At 38.3% G+C, this 10,377-nt stretch overlaps 1 long non-coding RNA gene and 1 pseudogene across 1 annotated transcript; one reads left to right on the top strand and one right to left on the bottom strand.

Moving 5' to 3' along the window:
* The first annotated feature begins 3,768 nt into the window (after window positions 1-3,768).
* LOC104424033 lies at window positions 3,769-7,491 on the top strand (annotated as a pseudogene).
* Window positions 7,492-9,232: 1,741 nt separating this feature from the next.
* On the bottom strand, window positions 9,233-10,337 carry LOC120296303. Its single transcript, XR_005553221.1, has 2 exons — window positions 9,912-10,337; window positions 9,233-9,705 (listed from the first exon to the last, which is right to left on the bottom strand). It is a non-coding gene; the product is annotated as an uncharacterized LOC120296303 (long non-coding RNA).
* Between the last annotated feature and the right edge of the window lie 40 nt (window positions 10,338-10,377).

Below are 10,377 nucleotides of genomic sequence, written 5' to 3'. Positions count from 1 at the left end.
CTTGGTATGATCATACATAACATTCAACCTCCTCCACAAGTTCTGAGGGTCTTGAACGGATTAATATTGAGTCTACAAGCTCTCATGCAAATGACGGCGAATAAAAATTAGTGCATTTGCTTTATCCTTTTCATTTGAGGTTCCATCATTTGTAATTGCATTAGTGAGACCTTGCCCTTGAATGTGCATTTCCATGTCAAGGCACTAGGATAGATAATTCTTTCCACTCACTTCCAAGATGTGGAATTTGGGCTTTTCAATATTTGTCATAATCCTTGCAAAAATAAATCCTTATTAATTAAAATGATTTCTAAATATCCACCGCTACTTCAGGAGCAGAATGATACTTTTAGATTTGAAATTTGTCTTCGGGCCAAGAAAAATAAAAATGAAGAATTGATAGAAAAATATGAAGTATAAGTTGATTAATAAAAGAACACCTACCTTGCAAAAATTACTTACTTAGTCGGTAGATCTTCGTACTGATAACGTGTTGTAAAATATTGCGTTGCAAATATATAATAGAAAGAATAGATAGATTGAATAGAGAAAATTAGACACCAAGATCGTAGAGAAAGTCAGAGAAGAGAATTTTATTTCCAGTATATGAGTGTTATATCACCGTTCTTGTTCACAACAAAAACTAAGCTCCTATTTATAGAAAAACAAGAATATACTTATCATTAATATCAATGTATCGAATGATACATGTATTTGATAGGGAGATGAACATTCATTGTATAGGGAGATGTACTTAGAATGTATGATACAAATGTACCATAATAAGTACATTAGATAAGATGAATATATTCATTCATGTATTTCATTCATTCATGTATTTCATAACATAAACATAATTTTAAATAAATTAAAATTTCAAGGACAATATTACACATTTAGTTGAAGTTTAAAGACCACGTTAAACAAACTTAAAGTTCATGGATCATAATGTATATTAAGCCAAAATTTAGAAATCATTTAAGTCATTATCCCAATAAAGTATTATCATTGTTTGACTTTAATTTGTTGGTTAACATTCACGGACGTTTCCAACTAAAAATTGCAAATAGTCACAAGGAAACCCTTTTTTTTGAAGTCCTATGTCCTGTACTCCGTAGTAAAAGACAAAGAGGCCCACTCCACCATTTCTTTGGTACTAAAACTGCCTTTGGGCTCGACCGCCTATGTCCAAGGCATGACCAAGGTGAGTGATTATAAAAGTGAATGTTGCCCTCTAGTAGTTGAGACCCTTTATTAGTATATATCCGCTTTGACATGGGCAGTTCATGATTTAATTCAATTTTGAATATATGAGTAAAGCAATTATTAACCTTGGCGTTATGTCAACCTCACGATCCAGATGGCGGTACGTCTTCATAAACGCGAAAGCTAATATGACGCCTCGGTGAATTGGTGGGGGACACAACTCCATTGTATTATCCTATTTGTCATTCATACTTCATACATATGAATGTTAATATTAACTTCATCAGATTAAGTGGGCACAATATAATGATTATATATCGAGTTGCAAATTCTTACCAATTATTTGACAAATAAAAGCATAATATATTCTTTAAAAAAAAAAAACGATAACAGCCTCTTGATTCGATTTGATCACCCATAACAAACAATGGTTTCAATCGATGGTAAAACATACTTGCCCTTATAATCCAAAATTTAAATAGCCTGATACAATCAAATGGTCAACATGCACTTATAAATAGTGTGGTGCCACAATGGAAGATGTTTTCTATTGACCGCAGGCGTAAAAGAAATTCTAGGTTACAAGGTATATATTCTATATGTAGCTGTGATATTCAAATGCTACACCAAAGACAGGTGGCATAAGAATAAATTAGAAGATATTAATTAGTGAAATTAGATAGATAGAAAACCTCCTACCCCTATATAATACATCTCCATGCACCGTGCATGGGATAAAGACATCTCGTTCGTCCACTTTGTTTGTCTATGCAAATCATTCACCACTCATCTCTACTTCTTCTTTTCTTATTATAGATTGATGGGCCTAAGTGAATGACGAGCTATAATGTTGATGAAAAACATAGCCTGAGTTGAGAAACTTAACCGATAGTATTGGTAGTACTATCGAGGTGAGTGACTTCATACACAAGCAAATATTTACTTCTAGTAGTAGATACCCTTTATTAATATGTATCTGCTTTGATGTCGGTAGTTCATGACTTAATTCAATTTTCATAACCGAACATAGCAATTATCAAGAATTGGGTTATATCAACGTCACGCTCCAAATTGTAGTTCGACTCCATAAATGTGAAAGCTAACATGCGGCTTTGTCCTATGTGTCATTCAAACTCCTTCTATATGAAGATTAATATTCACTTCATCATGTTAATGTGGGCACCATATAATGATTATATATCTAGTCCCAAATTTATATCAATTATTTTACAAATAACAGTAACAATATTCTTAAAAAAACTAACAACCTATTAATTTAGTCGATCACCTTGAATGAAAAATAGTTTCAATCGATGGTAAAATATACGTATCCATATAATCCAAAATTTAAATAGCTTGATATTATCAAATAGTTAACATGCACCTATAAATAGTGTATTGCCACAAGGGAAGTTGTTCTTCCATGGACTGCGGACACAATAAAATTTCTAATTTAAGAGGTATATATTCGATATGAAGCTATGACATTCAATTTGCTATACCAAAAAATCAAATTTAACTTTGAATATCTGAATTTTGACGACACAAGATAAAAATTTCCCGATTCATCATTCAATACTTAAGCAAAAACACTTGCGAATTCGAATCGGTCAAGTTATTAATAACCCAACTGAGTTTTTAATGTGTGCATTTGCTAAGAAGATGATGCCTAAGATGAAAGAGTGGAGTCTATGACACCTAAAGATTAATTAAAATACTGCAAGTTCTACCACAACCGCATCACATACTACAATTGTTACAGTTTGGTCTCTATCTTGGTCGATCTCGACGCATTGGGCAAAACATTTCTAGAGAGCTACAACCTTCGGTTTCGAAGCAATTCAAAGACTTGAAGTTATTGAGGCTTTCCATGGCTCTTAGCTGAGGACAACCTTTAGTTTGACACACCTTAAATTCTTCAACTTGCGGGGCTCGTGTAATCTTTCAATTGAATCACAGTTTGTTTTTCCCTTTTTGTCTTTTTCCCAATTTTGTCATTTTCCCTCAGATCACGCTCTCTTCTTTCTCGAACGTTTTATCTTTCCTCGCAACAATCCATATTTCCTTTGTATAGAACCACCATTGACGAACTCGATTGAACTACAGTACACAAGTTCACGCCGGAATCCCTATCGGTCCGACGACAATACCTGACGTCCAAATGTTCCCCCATCAGCCACAACTCCGGCCAAGACCGAGCCACTCTGGCAAGGAAATTATGAGCTCCAAAATCGCACAAAACACTAAAACAGTATAAGAATTACACAGGAAGCATACTAAAACAGCAAAGAATGCACTGACTTGGCGGCCTCGAGCGGTGGGCATCACTGGCGACGAGGTTGAGAATAGCAACTCCAAACTCGTGTCCATAGACGACCAGCACAAGGAATCGCAAGAGCACAACATGAACGAAAGGGAAAAACACAGATTCAGATTCAGTTCAACAACTAATGAAGTGGACATGAATCGACCATGAATCTAGATACCGTCGGAGAACCGATTGTGCAAGAAATGGCGTGCGCTTTTGAATGCAAAACAGAGCGCGTCTAGAGTTCTCCGAAGATGGGGCCAGCGACGACGATGAACGGCTACGAGCGGATGGTGCTCGGGAGGAAGCTGACGACGTCGATCAGCCGTGGCTCTGAGATTTTAGAAGGCGTTGGCTTCGCTCTCGTCACGGCTCGTCGCTCACAGCCCCACTCCCGCGTGCGCACAGACACACCCTCCTCCGTCACCCGCACGTCACTCTGTCGGCTTAATGAACGTTTACAATATAAGAAGTTTTCTGTTTTTTTTTTACACAAATTCTTGACCTCTAATAGTTCTTTCTTTCGGCTTGCCTTTCCAAGATGCAATTGGAGAATATGTTATATAATGGCTCTTTCTTGAATAAGTATCCTCATTTATGGTGCAATGCACCGTTTGGCCAAAAAATTTCAAATCCATGACTTAGGAAAGGAGAGTTCTTTATTGAGATCTCCCATCACTGAGACTTGGCATGTGCCATGTTGTGGCGCAGGATGGCGTGATGCAAACTCATGACGAAGAGACGAAAAAGTTTGTCCCACACTCTGGCGTCGATTGTGTGCTTGGTCCCCGTTACGCAAGTACCAAACTCAGCATTTTCAAGCAACAGATATGTATCCCACACTCTGGCGTCGATTGTGTGCTTGGTCCTCGTTACGAAAGTACCAAACTCAACATTTTCAAGCAACAGATATGTATCCTTAAATGTTTAGGTCAGTTCTTAATCAAAATCTAATCGTTAGATTGCATCAAAAGCACCGCTTTTGTTGTATATTACCTGATTATTCCAATCGGGTATAATTTTATAGGAAAGATTTTCTCTCATCGGGCGATCCGCAAAAGTTCATTGATCTATCACATGCTGTCCTAGATCATATCATGTGTTTTCTAACCTAAGTGTTTTCTAACCTAATGACATGAATTTAGGATAGTTCTAAAAGGGAATTTTACAATATTGCAAAGGCTACCCATTCGATTGAAATCCAAGATAAATCTACGAAAATGTTTGGTTTGATTTATTGGTGTATGGATCTTCTGTAGTCCAAGTGGTGGGGACCTTGTACTCGCACCACCAAAAGTGCGTGGTTCTTGACACTCAAGCCTCAAGAAACAAGTGCAAAATAACAGCATTCATTGGCCAGCTAGACCTATGCAATGGCCGATATAAATCTGGAGCACAAACTCTATAGCGATCTTGATACCGTCTTTAAGAATAACATTCACAGCCCCGCGTTCACGATAGTATGCTAATGTTTACCTTTAGCATTGTAATAACATGTATATGTTATGTTCTAATCATAAGAAGAAATTGCTTTTTGTGCTGATTATAGTCCACTGTCAATGTCCCAAGGCAACGTGGCATGATCTACATTGCAAAGTTGAGGGACAAGCTGTGTACGACAAAATGAAGAATCTTGCATAGAGATGGAGAAAGGCGGCAAAGTGGCACGAGTTTAAGCTGAAAAATTTTAGGCATTGGCATGAGAATGCTCTCTTAAGGCTCGACAGGATTTCGTGGATACTTTGTCCCTCGACAAGCCCCAATGGCAACAAAATAGAATAAGTCAGTGACGACGACGACCTGGAAAATTGGCATGTGCAAGTCGGGAGAATTTACTTCAAATTAATTACCATTTTCAAGGGACTTCAATTGTAAACAAATGAAGTGTAACAACCGTCTTTCATTTATATTTTATGTTGGTGTAGGTCTTTAGATCGATTGATCTAGGTTCTGTAAATTGATTCCCGAAGAGCGTTGAAGAAGCTGCAAACCAAGTAAGTTTTAGCTGCTAATACCATGCTGGTAGATTTGCAATTGGCTGTTATATGTGTATAACTTGAAAAGTGTTCTTACATTAGAAAGTTACTCTTCTTTTTTTATGCAGAGTTTTTAGTGTTTTTGAGTAGAGATTGAATTCCACATTGATAATGTTGCTTCTTTCAATCTCTTCATGGTTGCAGAATCTTATATGTGGAAAGAACTTGAAAGTAGACAAGAGTATTCACACGGCGTACGTGAAAGCAATTAGATTGGCACAACACTTCCTTTACATTGAAAACCAATATTTTCTCGGCTCTTGCTATTGTTGGCCATCATACAAAAATGCAGGTATAAGTTGCCCATTTCTATTCATTTTGACTGACTGAGTTGAGCGAGCAACAACGCCTCCAGTAAAGAGTGTACAGATTTGGCTCCCTCTGGGGATTGTGTATCAGCTAATAATCGCTAGAACTCACTGTATAAAACATGAAGACTGCATTCTGATTCAATATGTTATATTTTTAAGACCGACTCTCCGAACTTTTTAAATGCTTTATCTTGAGTTCAATTTTTGATGGCAACCAATGCTTGATTTGGTTTTGACATGCAGCTGCAAATAATTTAGTGCTGATGGAGCTAGCGTTGAAGATCGAAAGCAAGATCAATGCAGACGAGCACGTCTGTGTATAAAGTGATACTGATGTGGCCGGAGGGTGTCCCTACTAGTGCTACAGTGCAGGAAATTCTCTTCTGGCAGGTCAGATCAAGGATAAACTCTTTCATCTTGTAAAGAAATAGTGATGACACATGTAAATCGATGATGTCCAAGCAAGTCAAAACTAAATAACATGCCAATGGAATTAAGCAGAAAATGAAGTGATCCAAGCAGACTAAGCCGAGCTACTTAAAGGGGAAATTTGGGACTCAACCCCGTTTCAATCATTTTATTATTTTTCTCCAGGAGATATGATGATGTAAAAAGATTAACATTCACTATTCTTGTATGTGTATTGATAATGTGGACAGGGACAAACCATGACAATGATGTATGAAATTATTGCCCAAGCTCTCGAAAAAGCTGGGTTGTCACACAAGTACCATCCCTTGGGTTACTTGAACTTCTACTAACTGGGCAAGCGGGAGCCCTGGTCCTCTTCAAAGTCTTCATCCCAAGCAATGAATCAACAATCCGAAAATAACGCCGCAGTATATGTCTAGACTCTTTTCATGGATTCTTCCTTTGATTCATCCGTTAAAAAAACAAAATGAAAAAAGTCATCAAGAGCATGAGTGGTAAAAAGACTCTTGGCTGAAGCGTGCTGTTGTTTCTATCCATGCAGGTGTCGGTTCAAAAGTTTTCGTAGATATATGTGCATGCCAGGAATGATAGTAGATGATGAGTATGTGATCATGGGATCGGCAAATATCAACCAAAGATCTCTGGATGGCTCAAGAGACACCGAAATTGCAATGAGAGCTTATCAGCCGCGTCACACTTGGGCTGGGAAAAAGAGACATCCGCGTGGCCAGGTTAGTTACATCAGGTTAGCCTCTCATCTGAATAGCATATACAAAGCATATGCTCGAGCGAGTGCAACGACATTCATTCAAAAACTTAAGTTTGTGTATAATTATGTTGACTTACGCTATGCAGGTTTACGTTTATAGGATGTTGCTTTAGGCGGAGCACTTGGGAGATTTAGAGGACAGCTTCAGGGAACCTCAAAGCATTGAATGTGTAAAGAGGGTGAACAAAATAGCCGAACGGAATTGGAAAGCTTATGTGGATGAGGACCAACATAATCCCAAGGAAATGAGAGGCCACCTGATGCAGTATCCCATCCATGTGAGCAGAGACGGTAAAGTTGGTCCTTTGGCCGGTTTCAAAACATTTCCCGATGTGGGTGGCAGAATCCTCGGATCGCCCACCACTCTTCCCGATGCTCTCACGACATGATCCACTATGTAAAGTTAGTGGCATTTGATTCTGAGAGTGTGCAAATTCGATGATATGTAACAAAAATTTCAAGTGATTTTGGGTTAAATCACAGTGTTTTGAGCAACTGAAATTGAGAAATGTGAGTAGAATGAGCATTTATGAGCAGGACAAAATTGTGATACAAATGGATACTCTCTACTAATTAAAGTAAGTTGTGGAAAGGACACACGATGCCATTGTTGTATAAAATGCGTCGGATGAGTTGATGTTATTGTGTGGACATAAAGATAAATTCATATGGTTCATCAAATTCTTCTTGGCTAAGTGTTTTCCATTCAAGATTTATAGCATAAACTTCTTAAGAGGGAAAAGATTCAACTTTTTCTGATCAAGGGACCTCCAATAAGCAGGGTCATAATTTCATCAACTTTTTCATCAACAAAGAGACCCGTTGCAAGGAGATAGATGGAGCTCTGCACCTCCATTGCAGAATAGTTTATAGGAGGGACAATTGGAGCTAGGGACCAACTCCTGGTGGAACATATGGGCAGGGTCCTTATGGATTTCAAGGGTTACCAGTAGTGCCGGTGACATGCTTTTGCAATTCCGTGGGGGAGGGAGGAAAACAAAAGTGTATCTTTGAAACATCTTTCTGAACAGCAGTAACCAGTGAACACTCCGAGGAAAGAAAAGACATCATGAATGAGTAGGCTGCAATTGTTGTTGCGCATGGTATGTTGGCACAAACACACACACTTGAAGGATCAACTAGATTTAAGCAATAGCTCTTATAAATAAGCCTTGAATGATGAGCGTCGAAGGAGAGGGAGAGAATACATGTACTTTGTTGGCAAGCATCATGCATGCGATATATCGAAGGGCCTCATTGACTAGCTTTGTTGAGAGATTTTCTCAGATCTGACTAGTCTACCAGATCACCTTCAAAATATGTGTACTAGTAGAGGGTTTCCTTTGGAATCACAAGAATTATGGAATTAAACTTCAATTAACATCAGACTCGTCTAAATTATTTATTAGGCCAAGATTCTCATGGCAATATCAAGCACACATCTCATCAATTTAATCATGCACATGCATATCACTTATCCACGAGCAATAAAGAAGGCAACCAAACTAAGACAAAAATTCCGACACACGCTCAAAATTGTAACAGAGCATAAAGACCACAAATCATGATCTTTTGATGACTTATTGCCATGAATAGAAGCCATATCTTCCTATAAGTGCATATGAGTCTACTTGATCAAAATGACATCAATCCAAGACCAAATTAGTGCCACAAAACAATCACGGTGAGCATGCAATACTTCATTCTAGCATATTCAAGTTCGGAGATGAACCCAATTCTCGCTAAATGGCATGAGATTCACCCTATTACTTTCCTAGCATGAACATATATGATCCCATAACCAAACTAGCCTCAAGCTGGATTCAAAAGCACACCCAATCAGGGATATCAAGACAGGGTCAGCATACACGGATCAATTTCCAGTAGAATTTCATTCATTCATGACATAATTTCTTTTCCAAGCAAACATGAAATTCACCATAAGACAATCTAATATCACCGCACATGCTTACTTAAGTGGAATAGCATAAAATCAAGGACCAATCGACATTAGCTCAGGGCCGTAACAGTGGCGAATCAACAAGTATCAACAAGGTTCCAGCAGATTCCAAACAAGTTTGAAATTGAACACCTATGGTTTTTTTTTTTTTTTTTTAATGAAGAAAACAAAACTCAAATATGCTTAAATGACCAGAATAGATCAACAATCTAGTAATCAAGGGAATTCTCGATCAAGAACTGAATAAAAAATACACACTGACTTAGTTCAGGAATTTCATCAAACAGGTTGCACACATTAATTTCGGCCGAGGAGCACCGCTTCAAATTATTAATACAACCCTTCAATCATAGTCGATTTGCACACAGACAGTAGAATAGGAACGAAAAAACAGAGCATATATGGTTTAGTTGAATAGAGAACGATTAGCTATAGTAATTGAGATCGGATATGAGTAAAGAAATAACAGAAGCAACATCAAGGGATGGAATCGTCGAAGTAGGCAGTCGTGACCGAAGTTCAAGCACTCCGACATTATAGAACTTCTTCGCGGCAGTGGAACAAGTGGTGATTGGGAAGCGGTGACGACGAGCAGCCAAGTGAGAGGAAAGGATTCAACTAGAATCACCGAGAGCCTTCGATGCTCTCTGTTTCTTGAAACGGAGTCTCCGCGGCAACTGTTGCTGGATGGATAAAATGGAATAGATAGATCGCTAGTTGAAGAGAGTAAGAAAGAGAACTAGAGAGAGAGAAAGGAAGAGAGAGGGCCACGTGATGTAGAACACGTGTGGCTCCCATTGAGAATTGTGTCTTAGCTAATAATACAAACTAATTTTCGATTCAAAGGAACAGAGAGCCAAACCAAAGCAATGAAATATTGAAGGAATACCATAATTCTTTTCACTTCGTAGTAACGCCCGCCACCTAGGACTTGGTCTGGCTCTACTCCACAGCTCTGTATTCTCAAGACTTGCAAGGATGGGGAGTCCTCGGAGCACGGGAATATCATAGAGTATTTCTCAGGTAAGAAGAACCTCCTGAATTTCGGCAACTTGAGAAGGCTAAGGGTGGTTAACTTAGGGTAGAAGAACAGCTCAAGTGTCATAATTTGGCATGGAAGGACACTTAAGTACTATAACTTCGGAAAGGTACACTTAAGTGCCAGTTTCGGAGTAAAGTAGAACACTTAAGTGCCACTCGGCAAAAATCCGACCGAATGGTTGATGTGGCAATTTTCCGGCGAGTTGGGTGCAAAACGCTTCGTTTTGCACGCCGACGTGGTGAGAAAATGCAAAAATGACGACGTTTTGTCGATGTGTAAATAATTAATATAAAAATTAATTAAATTAAATTTA

This window comes from Eucalyptus grandis, chromosome 7 (genome assembly GCF_016545825.1).
Source record: "Eucalyptus grandis isolate ANBG69807.140 chromosome 7, ASM1654582v1, whole genome shotgun sequence".
NCBI lineage: Eukaryota > Viridiplantae > Streptophyta > Magnoliopsida > Myrtales > Myrtaceae > Eucalyptus > Eucalyptus grandis.
The sequence above is the reverse complement of the archived record's forward strand: the minus strand, read 5'-3'. Positions and strand labels throughout refer to the sequence as shown.